This window comes from Diaphorina citri, unplaced genomic scaffold, assembly GCF_000475195.1.
Source record: "Diaphorina citri unplaced genomic scaffold, Diaci psyllid genome assembly version 1.1 scaffold390, whole genome shotgun sequence".
Taxonomy (NCBI): domain Eukaryota; kingdom Metazoa; phylum Arthropoda; class Insecta; order Hemiptera; family Psyllidae; genus Diaphorina; species Diaphorina citri.
Window position 1 is genome coordinate 200,036 of NW_007377825.1, and position 14,224 is coordinate 214,259.

Sequence of the window (14,224 nt, forward strand, 5' to 3'; positions counted from 1 at the left end):
GTTTCCCGCAATATACTACCCGACGTAGACACCCTGCACACGCACAACACACACAAGTAGCGCGCACACCCACATAACACATCACCTACACACACCAACCACACCCCACCACCCACCCCACACCCACACACCACCCACCACCAACACGACCGACCCACACCGACCCAGCCACACACACACCTACCTACCACACACACCACCCACCCACCCACCACACACCACCCTACCCAGCTACACACACACACATCGACCCTACGACACACCCTACCCACCACGACTCGACCCGCCGCCATTTTGAATCAGGATGAAATGTGACAATTTTAGGTAGCCTATGTCACCCCGAGTACTCTTCTTAACAACCACAAAATTTTTTATCAAAATCGGTCGAGCCGTTTTCTCGTGAAAAGAGGACAACCAAAGGTCTATTTAGCGTAACAGACACAGAGACACACACACACACACGCACACACACACACACACACACACACACACACACACACACACACATACACACACACACACACACATACAGACAGAAATTTCTTTAATGTGATTTTTGGAATCGTGGATGCATAAGGAGTAAGAATAACTAAAAATTTCACGATTCTAAGCAATGTACAGACAAATCTACAACTTTATTTATATAGATGTTCAAGTCACCCATCCATTTATTGGCCTTGCTCGGCGTAACTTAACATAGATGACGCTAAAACCGGTCTTAAATCATCGACTGAAGTGTTATCTAAAACTTTCTCGCTTTGAGTTCATAGGTCGTCGCGACAAATTTCAGAAAAAAATCAAATCAAGAATGATAATAAACTGAATATTAAACAAATTAGGTAGGTACATAGGTATTCTTTAACCACGACACTGGGGTGCAGCCTCGGATTCTTAATAGTTCTCTAGCCCTCACCTCACTTACCACCATATGGAGGGGGGGTTCTCCTGCTATGACTTGCGTCAGTAAGTTAACCCCTACCGGCAAAGGAATCATCAATAGATCTGCGACAACAAGGTTCCAGAATCCAGGGCCCAGGATACTGCCTTGTGGACAGCCCCGGGTTGCCTGCTTCTGTATCTTGTGTCTTTCCGCCTCGAGAACTATGGTACGATTAGTCCGTCCTTCCTTTATTATTACCTACTAATAATAAAAGGTATAGTGGACGGACTATTGTATTCGCTTCGGTGTCGTCTGTCGGTCGGTCTGTCCCCATAGACGGCCTAAATAATTCCCGGAGGGACGGACCCAGCTTGTTTGATTTACTTTTATGTAATGATTTAAAATCAAGACTAGAGCCCGTTCTCTCTTTATTCCCGACTAGTGGTTGACCCGTCCTTTGTACGGGACCACCACACACACACAAACACACCCCCCCACACACACATCCCATCACACACACACCACACCCATCCCACCACTCACACCACCCATCACACACATCCCACTACACACACACACCTCACCCATCCCACCACACACACCACCACCCACCACACACACACACCCATCCATCACACACACACCACCCACCACACACACCACCACCCACCACACCACCCACACACCCACCCACCACCCACACCCACCACACACATCCACTACACACATACACACACACGGTCGCGATACGCGCTCCCTGACATGTCCCACAGAGCAGCATAATAGGCACTACGCCGAGCAAGGCCAATTAATGGATGGGTAACTTGAACATTACATTGGGAATAAAGGGAGAACGGGCTCTAGTCTTGATTTTAAATCATTACATGATTACATGAAAGTAAAATCAAAAAATCAAATCAAGAATAATAATTAACTGAATATTAAACAAATTAGGTAGGTAGGTACATAGGTACTGATTTTCTCTAATCACTACGGTCTAAAAAATTCCCGGAGGGACGGACCCTGCTTGTTTTTTTTTGGACTTTTGGCTTTATGGTTTTCTGGACAAAATTTGCACCACAATTTTCGTGATCCTGGTAAAAAGACCTTTAATTTGATATATAGGTCGACCAGGTTTGGATAAGTCCTTCTATGGGGACAGACAGACAGACAGACCGACAGACACCGAAGCGAATACAATAGTCCGTCCACAGGGGTCAGACACACAGACACCGAAGCTAATACAATAGTCCGTCCCTATACCTTTTATTATTACTATTGTAATTCAATAAAGGAAGGACGGACTAAAAAGGAAAGGAGAGAGAAGTCTATTATGGTGTGTACTATGATTACATGCTTTTTACGAACTTTTTGTGAGTATTTTCTCGTCTCTTGTTTTTTTCGAAGCAGCTTTGCTAAATAAAATAAAAGTTGAAGTAAAAATTAAAGCTTCAAAGCGAGGAAGTTTTAGATAACACTTCAGTCTTTAATTTAAGACCGGTTTTAGCGTCATCTATGTTAAGCTACGCCAAGCAAGGCCATTAAATGGATTTTAAGTCATTACATGAAAGTATGTAGGTACATATATTAAGTAGTAATAGGGAGCGCGAAGCGCGAACTTATGCTCAATATAGCGAAGCCCCGGGAGCGCACAGAGCGATCGTAAACAAGGGACTGCGAAGCGCGACCGCATGCTCAAGCGTAAACAAGGGAGCGCGAAGCGTGACCATATGCACAAGCCCCGGGAGCGCGCAGCGCGACCCTATGCTCAATCCCGCGAAGCCCCGGGAGCGTGCAGCGTGACCGTAAACAAGGGAGCGTGAAGCGCGACCATATGCACAACCCCACGAAGCCCCGGGAGCGCGCAGCGCGACCGTATACGCAACCTCCCGAGCACGCAGTGCGAGTAATAATAATAAACTGAATATTAAACAAAATAGGTAGGTACATAGGTACCTACTAAATTTCTTTAACCACGATCGAGTAAGATACGGGTTAAAAAATTTCCGGGGGGACGGGCCCAGGTAGGTTGTTCGATTCGAAATTTTGGGTCGAAAACCCTTTTCTTAATCGATTTTGAGCGCATCTGTCATTCACCGGATATGTTTAGGTAGCAAAGGGTACACCCGTCCACTGTAGTAATAAATTTTAAATAAAATAAATCTAATAAGACCGAGTTTTACGAAGTCGGAGTTGGATTCAGTTCTGGATTTGATTCGGTATAAGTATAGCTCAATCCTAGATTGATCTCTGATTTGATAAACCCCGCTCTAATTGTATTGCATGAAAGTATCACTAGCTATTATCTACTCGTATAATGGTTAAAAAAAAAAAAATCTGGTGTGAACATCACACGACTTTCCTTATCCTATTGAATGATGCTTATTTGAGTGTTCTTTTACAATATCTACATAACATAATAATATGAGTTTCATAACAGATTTTGCAATATTGGTCTAATTGTTACCAGTTATTATGAGGTTATTAGATATCTAGAAGACAGTACAATGCTCGTGTGATGCACACGATATCAAAGTTCCGCTCCTAGTCTACTAGCCAAGCCGCAACCTATGATTGTTATGAAGATGTTACGTCTAAAATACCATCACGAGTAATTGTCATCAATTAGAAGAAGTCTTTACCACAGCAGCGCTTCTAAATGTGGTTCCAGGTGGGCTGAAAGAAGTCCCGCCAAGTCAAGATTAAATTTATGTACGCATTTGCTCATAGACGGTCGTAGATACTTCAAATACGCCCCAGTATTTCTGATTTCCATCTGAAATAAATATTGATTTCTAGCTCTCATTATAGATTCGCCTTATCTTGAAGTTCAATCTTATATCATCAAAGACAAAGTATTTGGACATTGGATGAAACGCATTTCATCTGTTAATGCACAGTGAGTTAATATGAAACTCGGTTTCACATTGTGTGCACTGCTCTGTGTTGACCTTATGTTTGGGTTTCGTCACTAGTGTGCATTGCGCTTAAGTGCTAGTAGATGGCATTTGGACATTGGATGTTTAACACATAAATCGGATACTTCAAATACGCCCCAGTCTGATTTCCATCTGAAATAAATATTGATTTCTAGCTCTCATTATATTCGCCTTATCTTGAAGTTCAATCTTATATCATCAAAGTCAAAGACAAGAGTGTATAAGCATGGATGCAAGATAATATATAAGCATAGATGTAGTCAGATGCATGTAAGCATAGCTGTAAGATGCACCATAAAATTTGAGTTTGATTTGTTCTACAATTTTATGGGATCAAGTTTCTCAAAGACAAGAGTGTATAAGCATGGATGCAAGATATAAGCATACATGTAGTCAGATGCATGTAAGCATAGCTGTAAGATGCACCATAAAATTTGAGTTTGATTTGTTCTACAATTTTATGGGATCAAGTTTCAGCTAGTCAAAAAGTGATGAAATCCTTAGGAATTTTAATCTTTGAAGGGAGAGTGCTTTCTAAAGCAGCATCCACATGGCTAATCGACATGGCCTGAACTGAACTACGTCCACACTACAAACTATTGTTGAATTCCTCCAAAATCCTTTGATCATACATAGTTACGATGTGAGATCCTACATATTAGGTGGGTTCCAGTCGACTGTAATGTATCCTACTTACCTTTTATCTACCTCTGTGAAATTATTAAAACACAGGTGATCCAAAAAGCTCGACATTTCAGAAACATTAAAAGTTCGGATACAGATTCTGGAATTTCGAGGACCATTGGAAGTTCAGATACAACAGGTTTTGGAATTTCGAGACACCCTATGTCAGGCCTGATTAGACTCCGATCCTAAATGAGCTGATACTAATCAAAACAGTGATCTGAAATGATTGTGTGAGGTAGAAAATAAGTAAGAAGCAGCGCAGCGTGGAGAGAATTTGTTTAAATTATTTAATTAGATTACCGTAGGAAAAAATAAATAAATAAATAAAAATAGATAGTCATAATGATGATTATAGAAATGATACAAATCTATTAACTGTTTCTGATCCGTGTAGAGATATCACTGATCGGATTTCCATATCGAATGTAGTGGAATTTCGAGACACCCTATGTCAGGCCTGATTAGACTCTGATCCTAAATGAGCTGATACTAATCAAAACAGTGATCTGAAATGATTGTGTGAGGTAGAAAGTAAATAAGAAGCAGCGCAGCGCGGAGAGAATTTGTTTAAATTATTTAATTAGATTACCGTAGGAAAAAAAATAATAATAAAAATAGATAGTCAATGATGATTATAGAAATGATACAAATCTATTAACTGTTTCTGATCCGTGTAGAGATATCACTGATCGGATTTCCATATCGAATGTAGAGGCATAATTGGTATCCAGATGTAAGTGGGACATACAGGATTGAGTGGGCTAACAAGATAACAAGCCATATCATATGGCACAGAATTGTAGGTACATCTATTTTATTGTGCAACCTCTATTTATTGTAGAACCTAGAACCTCTATATTCATCTGTTTGTAGATCTTCTAGCGGAAGGTCTATCTATAATTGTTGTACGTGGATCTCCTAATTTGATTTCAATGGTTGGATGGTTGCCTAGTTTTGAAATGTCAACATGTCCAACGCAGTCCATTTATAGATGGTAAATATTGTTAGACATAGTAACAGCAATTTGTTGTTTCATGACCTTCTGATTTTCCTCATTTGTAGCAAAAGAATGTCCTAGCTCAGCAATGGCCAACCACTGGCCAATGGGCCAAAATTGGCAGGCGGGACCTTTCAATACATTTTTAGATTCTAGTTCATCTCCAATTTCTCATTATTTTCTTAAGAAATAGTGAACGTAAAACAAAACAATTCGTTTTCCTTTATAACAGTTTTGGTATCTTCTTGTGTTTGTCGCGTCTCCAAGGTTGGACACCCCTAGCCTAGCTCCTTCTTCATTTCGGTGGCTATTGAAAAGGGTAAAGAAAAGCCAAACAAGAAGAAGAAGAAGAAGACGAAGCAACTCCAGCAGCCGCAGCAGCAGAAAATTGGATTGTATTGAAACAAGAGGACCATTAAGCGTTACTCCGAGCTCCGCTTTAAAGTAAAAAAGAATCGACCTGTAAACGAAAGAATAATTTCAACAAATCTCACTCGTCCGAAGTTGGAAATAATTTACAAGTCATTAGGACGGACATAAATATGCAGCATGTACACTGCACTTCCATGTCAAGATTCAAATCAAATGTGGCATTCCTTGGGTGGCTGCATAATTCAAGATCTCTAATGGTTTCAAGGCCGCGGCCTGCGTTTCTGCAGATCTGAAGTTTGAACTAATTGAAGGTTCAAGTCTCTTGGTTTGTGCTAATTAAATATTATAAACAAGGCTATGCGTGTCGGGCACACTCGGGAATTATGCAGGATGCACTCTGCACTTCCATGTCAAGATTCAAATCAAATGTGGCATTCCTTGGGTGGCTGCATAATTCAAGATCTCTAATGGTTTCAAGGTCGCGGCCTGCGTTTCTGCAGATCTCAAGTTTGAACTAATTGAAGGTTCAAGTCTCTTGGTTTGTGCTAATTAAATATTATAAACAAGGCTATGCGTGTCGGGCACACTCGGGAAAATAACCCCAGGATATTTATCATGACGCCTAATGATTAGCTAAAGCTAGTTAAATCGTAAAGAAAAGGTCTCTCTTGATTCTTGAATCGTGCTGATATTATCCTTGACGATGAAGTCACACGGCAAAACTCTTGATGGTTTTGTCCATGTTTTCCGAAAATCACTGCATGGATAAATGTCCGATGAGCCAGCGGCTATAGGACACTGAATGCACCAATTCCCCATGGATCACTGACGTTTAAGCCAACCTAGTTAGCTTAGTTGGTAGTGCGTCTGCCTTGTAAGCGCTAGGCCGCGGGTTCGTTTCCCGTTCGGGGCGGATTTTATCCTGATGGGATAATGTTCGTTCTCGGAACGGCTGGCTTTCTCCTATCCTGTCTTCCTTCTCTCTTCGTCTATTTTATTGTACAACCTCTATTTATTGTAGAACCTCTATTTTATCTGTTTGTAGAACTTCTAGCGGAAGGTCTATCTAGGTATAATTGTTGTACGTGGATCTCCTAATTTGATTTCAATGGTTGGATGGTTGCCTAGTTTTGAAATGTCAACATGTCCAACGCAGTCCATTAGGAGAATCTTATATATAGATGGTAAATATTGTTAGACATAGTAACAGCAATTTGTTGTTTCATGACCTTCTGATTTTTCTCATTTGTAGCAAAAGAATGTCCTAGCTCAGCAATGGCCAACCACTGGCCGATAGGCCAAAATCGGCAGGCGAGACCTTTTAATACATTTAGATTCTAGTTCATCTCCAATTTCTCATTATTTTCTTAAGAAATAGTGAACGTAAAACAAAACAATTCGTTTTCCTTTATAACAGTTTTGGTATCTTCTTGTGTTTGTCGCGTCTCCAAGGTTGGACACCCCTAGCCTAACTCCTTCTTCATTTCGGTGGCTATTGAAAAGGGTAAAGAAAAGCCAAACAAGAAGAAGAAGAAGAAGACGAAGCAACTCCAGCAGCCGCAGCAGCAGAAAATTGGATTGTATTGAAACAAGAGGACCATTAAGCGTTACTCCGGCCAACCACTGGCCAATGGGCCAAAATTGGCAGGCGGGACCTTTCAATACATTTTTAGATTCTAGTTCATCTCCAATTTCTCATTATTTTCTTAAGAAATAGTGAATGTAAAACAAAACAATTTGTTTTCCTTTATAAAAGTTTTGATATCTTCTTGTGTTTGTCGCGTCTCCAAGGTTGGACACCCCTAGCCTAGCTCCTTCTTCATTTCGGTGGCTATTGAAAAGGGTAAAGAAAAGCCAAACAAGAAAAAGAAGAAGAAGACGAAGCAACTCCAGCAGCCGCAGCAGCAGAAAATTGGATTGTATTGAAACAAGAGGACCATTAAGCGTTACTCCGAGCTCCGCTTTAAAGTAAAAAAGAATCGACCTGTAAACGAAAGAATAATTTCAACAAATCTCACTCGTCCGAAGTTGGAAATAATTTACAAGTCATTAGGACGGACATAAATATGCAGCATGTACACTGCACTTCCATGTCAAGATTCAAATCAAATGTGGCATTCCTTGGGTGGCTGCATAATTCAAGATCTCTAATGGTTTCAAGGCCGCGGACATCTAGAAGACAGTACAATGCTCGTGTGATGCACACGATATCAAAGTTCCGCTCCTAGTGTACTAGCCAAGCCGCAACCTATGATTGTTATGAAGATGTTACGTCTGAAATACCATCACGAGTAATTGTCATCAATTAGAAGAAGTCTATCAAGTTAGTAGTAAAATTTCCTTATCCAGATAAACCTATCATCAGTTTTCAATAAATTAATTTCGTAATAAAAAATGACTTTATTTCTTTAGGTGCAACTTAGTTTTGCAGAATGGCGTCAAAGTAAATAATGATAGAGCGAATAAATAGTCGCATAATGTGTGACTTGAAACATTAATTCAACTTGTAATGGCTGAATTAGATGAGGTAAGAGCTTCAACAGGTAATTCTAACAGCTAATTTAACATAACTAATGATTATAAAAGCTCTGGTCTATAGCATCTTCAATGTGTAATAGGCAGGTACCTACATTAAAGATGTCAAGAAACTCTTTAGTTCCATGAATGATACTAAAAACTAACACCTCGTCTTGGACATGAAGGTGATTCTATTTTTTGCAAAACTATAACTTCGTTCTGAGTAGGTACCCTATCTGACAGATTGTCTCATACTTATATATATACTTTGCCTCCACCTCCTGCTGCTTGCTTACCAACTACTACCAACTAGACTTGGTACTATTGAATTTCCACACTAATCTGTCACCATAGGAAGTCCATACCTTCCCTTATAGTTAGGTAATTCCAAGTAAACTCTTGAAAAAGCAACCATTCCTTCAATCAGTGCATTTTTCAAGGTCATTGAATGCCTTCTTCCTTTCTGTTTCTATCTCTGGGGTATTAGTCTCTGAAAGAATCTACAGTAAGGCGCACTGCACACTGTGAAACGCATTTCATCTGTTAATGCACAGTGAGTTCAATGTGAAACTCGGTTTCATATGTGTGCACTGCTCTGTGTTAACATTATGTTTGGGTTTCGTCACTAGTGTGCATTGCGCTTAAGTGCTAGTAGATGGCATTTGGACATTGGATGTTTAACACATAAATCAAAAACGTTCAACAATTTCGGGCCAATCTAGTTAGTCATCGGGGGCCACAAAAGGGCCGTTTTTATGAGTTTGGTCTATAGTGCACTAAACCAGTAGTATGTCTACTTTCTACTTGTGCCAGGTTGGGAATCTCTGCTCGTTCATCATAACCACTTTATAATTGCCCGTGACCGTCGCGTGCCTATCTATGATAGGTATGTTGGTCATCTTTGACGCTGCTGTATCAAAGAAGACCAACGACCACAAAAACGACAATCTATTCTGTCATAGAACTTCTCTGGCAATCTGGCATCTTAATTGTTCTATCTCCAATGAGACATCTCTTTCAAGAGCTCTGGTTGCCGTCTTTTTGAATCTCGAAATATCTCTCTCAAGAGGATAAGTTTACCGGGTTTTTTGAAGTTCATTTGTTTCTTTGCTTCGAACATTCCACTTTTGAAACGATTCAAATTGAAGTGAGTTTCGTTTGAAGATTGTTTGAAGCTCTGTTTCAAGATAAAGCATCGAGTGTTGTTATCAAAGAGTCGGGGTAAATCTGCGTTTGTTGTATGCAAATTGCAAAATAGGTAGGTTTTACACAATATCTAGATAAGAAACAAGAAACGTTTTATAGACTTCAAGTACTAATTTGCCTGTAACTCTGAATTGAATCCGATTTGTCAGGCGCCTAGTCATACAAAATTCACAATCACAAAAATTCACGATATTTTGTGTTTAATGGCAAGTCCATAGAGTTTTTACTATTACCAATGTATAGCGGATTTATAATACTAATGAGAGAACGTATTGCAATCGGTCCAAATTTTCAAAATTGGGAAATGGTTGGAAATATTCGTTTTTTCTACGTTCATTTTCGCTCCAAGTTCCTACTGACGTTCCGTCGTTTACATTGAAAGGACGTCATCATCTCCTATAATCTGGTATGTGCAATGGAACAACCTGAGGTAATCTTCACAATTAATCATATAAAAATTTTAATGTCTTCACCAAGTAGTAAAATTTCCTTTCCAGATAAACCTATCATCAGTTTTCAATAAATTAATTTCATAATAAAAAATGGCTTTATTTCTTTAGGTGCAACTTAGTTTTGCAGAATGGCGTCAAAGTAAATAATGATACCTAGAGGGAATAAAATAAATAGTTGCATAATGTGTGACTTGATGTGTGACTTGACACATTAATTCAACTTGTAATGGCTGAATTAGATGAGGTAAGAGCTTCAACAGGTAATTCTAACAGCTAATTCAACATAACTAATGATTATAAAAGCTCTGGTCTATAGCATCTTCAATGTGTAATAGGTACATTAAAGATGTCAAGAAACACTTTAGTAGTTCCATGAATGATACTAAAAACTATCACCTCGTCTTGGACATGAAGGTGATGCTAATTTTTACAAAACCATAACTTTGTTCTGAGTAGGTACCCTATCTGGATAGCATTAGCGGAAAAGAACCATCCAATAATCCATAGGAAATTCCCCTCATGGATGGTTCTTTTCTGCTTAATGCGTGCATCTGTCAGATTGGCTCATACTTACATTACTTACCTATTACCTATACTTTGCCTCCATTGCTTGCGTGCCAACTAGAATTGTATTTGCACACCAGTCTGACACCATAGGAAGCAAATACCCACCTTCCCTTATTGATAATTCCATCACCATGTTTCGAATGAAATCTGTTGAGGGCCTTGGAATCGTCTTCAAATATAGGAGAGAATAGAAACTCAACATAAAGGAGTAAGAATGAAGATGTTCCTCCTGATAATGAATCACCATGTTTCGAATGAAATCTGTAGAGGGCCTTGGAATCGTCTTCAAATATAGGAGAGAATAGAAACTCAACATAAAGGAGTAAGAATGAAGATGTTCCTCCTGATAATGAAGATAACTGGAAATATGTAGCAGTTATAGCAGCAGAGACAGGAAATTGCAAGATAATCGCCAACTGTAATAAAATTATACTTAATAATTGATCTCATTATGATTATAGTTGAGATTATTCAAATTCCTGACAACCATCTTAAATCAAGATCAACCTCTCCGTGTTTTGCAGACATTTGTACTGACAGAAGATGCAATCATGGTCCTGGATTAATTTGCAACTGGAAAAATGGTTCATTTTGAGGTACCTACATAGGCTATTGTATAAGTACCTACCTTTAGCTCATTTTTGTCCAACCAGACCCTAACAATAATAGGAAAATTAGTTTGAAATTTTGAATAATTTGTCCTGACAATTTATTTTCAATTTGACTAGTAGAAATTTACATACTCCGAAGTAAGTTGGTCTGCAAGTTTGTTCTATTACTGCTGATGAATTTGACAATACCAAATTTGACAAGACAAGAAAAACACGGATCCTAAAAAAAATTGAAATTGAACGTAGTCTGGGCACAGATTTGTAGATAGCTATAGGCAAGATAAAAATCAAATCGCAGGAAAAAAGATAAAATATAAATTGTAGGTACCTACCTATGCCACAAACAGAAAGTGAGAAATATGTACCATTGTACAAATCAGAATCCAGTTAAACAATAGATAGAATGCAGTAAAAAACGCAACATTTATCAACCTATTCGTGTTTTGCTGACATTTGTACTGACAGAGGATGCAATCATGGTCCTGGATTAATTTGCAACAGGAAAAATGGTTCATTTTGAGGTACATAGGCTAAATACCAAATTTGACAAGACAAGAAAAACACGGATCCTAAAAAAAATTGAACGTAGTCTGGGCACAGATTTGTAGATATCTATAGGCAAGATAAAAATCAAATCGCAGGAAAAAAGATAAAATATAAATTGTAGGTACCTATGCCACAAACACAAACAGAAAGTGAGAAATATGTACCATTGTACAAATCAGAATCCAGTTAAACAATAGATAGAATGCAGTAAAAAACGCAACATTTAAAACAGAACACGATACAAATGCAGACTCCACTCTCGTCCATAGTTTCGTTATTTTAAAATTCATATTCATTTCAAACTCTGTACCTCGGTTTAATAGATTAATCCAACCTGCTGGATACAGAGTTAAGCCATAATTAAAATCTTACTCAACAAAATGTTTAATCCAGTTAATAGATCAGGGTCCTGTTTCGAGAATTGCTCATTCTTCATATATATACATACGTTCTACTAACTCATCCAAGTTAATTAGTTTCACTATGTGACGTGAAGAACTCACTCCAAAGATAGGCGATTTATGGACCTTCTGATCGCCCACTGTCGTATTCGAGGTCCTATTCATGAAAGATTGCAAAGAAAAACACGGATAAAATTAGTAACACTTAACTTTGAGACATTTAAGACATACTAATTTTATCCGTTTTTCTTTGCAATCCTTCATGAATAGGACCTCGAATACGACACCCACCAGGGCCCCAAAACTACTCAGGAAATCCTTCTTCCTGCTGAACATGTCCGCCAAATTTCATCACGTTCAACGTCAGCACACTGACGTTTATGACTTGGACTCGAACCAACAACCTCCAGATCCGGAGTCCTCTGTGCTAACCACACCGCTGAAATGTTCGTAGATAGGCAGAATTCATTCAAGAAAACCATATCTAACGGCAGTCTACCTACATAACGTAAAATAGATTAAAAAATGGTTTTGCGGAAGAGCTCCTTCAAGAGAATTCAGTGACAAAGTACCTTTCCACTATGACTTAAAACAGTAAAACACCACAAAACAACATCAATTAAGACAACATACAGAAAGACAAAAGACACCATCAAGAAAGACCTGACCTATATTTTGAATTCTTGAAACGGGTCCCTCGTGATATTGATATTCTCTTCAAGACACTGATTTATAATGCATCTTGAAGCCCAGAGAGAATGTCTTATGCTTCTTGAACTAGAATCCACAATTATGATATCTTCCATTATATGAATATCATATCCAGACTGAAATGTATTTCAAAAGATATAAAAAATTGAATCATTAATATTTTTTGTTATAGTGAATATTAAATTCGTTTGGTCTTAATTTCCAAACTGGGTGTTTCTCAATTTTACTCCTGCCACCTTGAGTTTTGTAGTGCAATGAGAGGCGGTCCGTTTCAGTGTCGATAGAAAACGTCGAAAGCTTCATTTCTAAAGGTGCGTCCACACATAGTCAACCAGCCTGAAGAATTTGCCTTTCCAGCAAAAGAAATAAAAAATGCCCGAGACAAAACAATTTCCGACCGTGACAGGACTCGAACCTGCAGTCTTCGGATCCGAAGTCCGACGCCTTATCCATTAGGCCACACGGTCTCCGTGACAGCTTCGGGCCACCTTGAGTTTTGTAGTGCAATGAGAGGCGATCCGTTTCAGTGTCGATAGAAAACGTCGAAAGCTTGATTTCGAAAGGTGTGTCCACACATAGTCAACCAGCCTGAAGAATTTGCCTTTCCAGCAAAAGAAATAAAAAATGCCCGAGACAAAACAATTTTCGACCGTGACAGGACTCGAACCTGCAGTCTTCGGATCCGAAGTCCGACGCCTTATCCATTAGGCCACACGGTCTCCGTGACAGCTTCGACAATGACAGCACCACATCAACTGTGTTGAGTTTAACATAAGGAAAATAATCAAGAGATTATAAGGGAAAATGACACCCTGCCTTGTGACAACTACTCTAATGACAAGTTGTCAAAGGCCAAAAAATTTCCGACCGTGACAGGACTCGAACCTGCAATCTTCGGATCCGAAGTCCGACGCCTTATCCATTAGGCCACACGGTCCCTGTGATGAGACCGACAATGACAGTCCACTCGGCCAATGATGAAGTGGACAGAAGGTCCAAGTGAAAGGACAGATGTAATGCCAGGACTAATAACAACTGTAATGGTGGCGTTTAGAATGGTGGTAAGAACTAATAGTAGCGTTTATGGTGATAATGATAAGAGTAAGAGGTGTAATGAAATCTGTCTCAATTTCAAACACATTGGTGAAAGGTCGAGTGGTCGATTCTCAGGATTTGACATAATAGTTGCCAAGGTATTTTTGTAGGCATTCTTTTAATTTTGTTCAATTCAATGTTCAAGTCAAATACTTTCCGACCTTGATGGAACGAAATTGGATGATAGTGGGATACCAACAGTACCAAGGTACCAATCTACGTACCAGAAGTTATAGTGGCTAG

The 14,224-nt window shown here is 39.1% G+C and overlaps 3 non-coding genes across 3 annotated transcripts; all 3 read right to left on the reverse strand.

The window, feature by feature from the left end:
• Positions 1 to 13,280: 13,280 nt before the first annotated feature.
• On the reverse strand, positions 13,281 to 13,353 carry Trnar-ucg. Its single transcript has one exon. It is a non-coding gene; the product is annotated as a tRNA-Arg (tRNA).
• A 179-nt stretch (positions 13,354 to 13,532) lies between these two features.
• On the reverse strand, positions 13,533 to 13,605 carry Trnar-ucg. The gene has a single exon. It is a non-coding gene; the product is annotated as a tRNA-Arg (tRNA).
• Positions 13,606 to 13,750: 145 nt separating this feature from the next.
• Positions 13,751 to 13,823, reverse strand: Trnar-ucg. Its single transcript has one exon. It is a non-coding gene; the product is annotated as a tRNA-Arg (tRNA).
• Between the last annotated feature and the right edge of the window lie 401 nt (positions 13,824 to 14,224).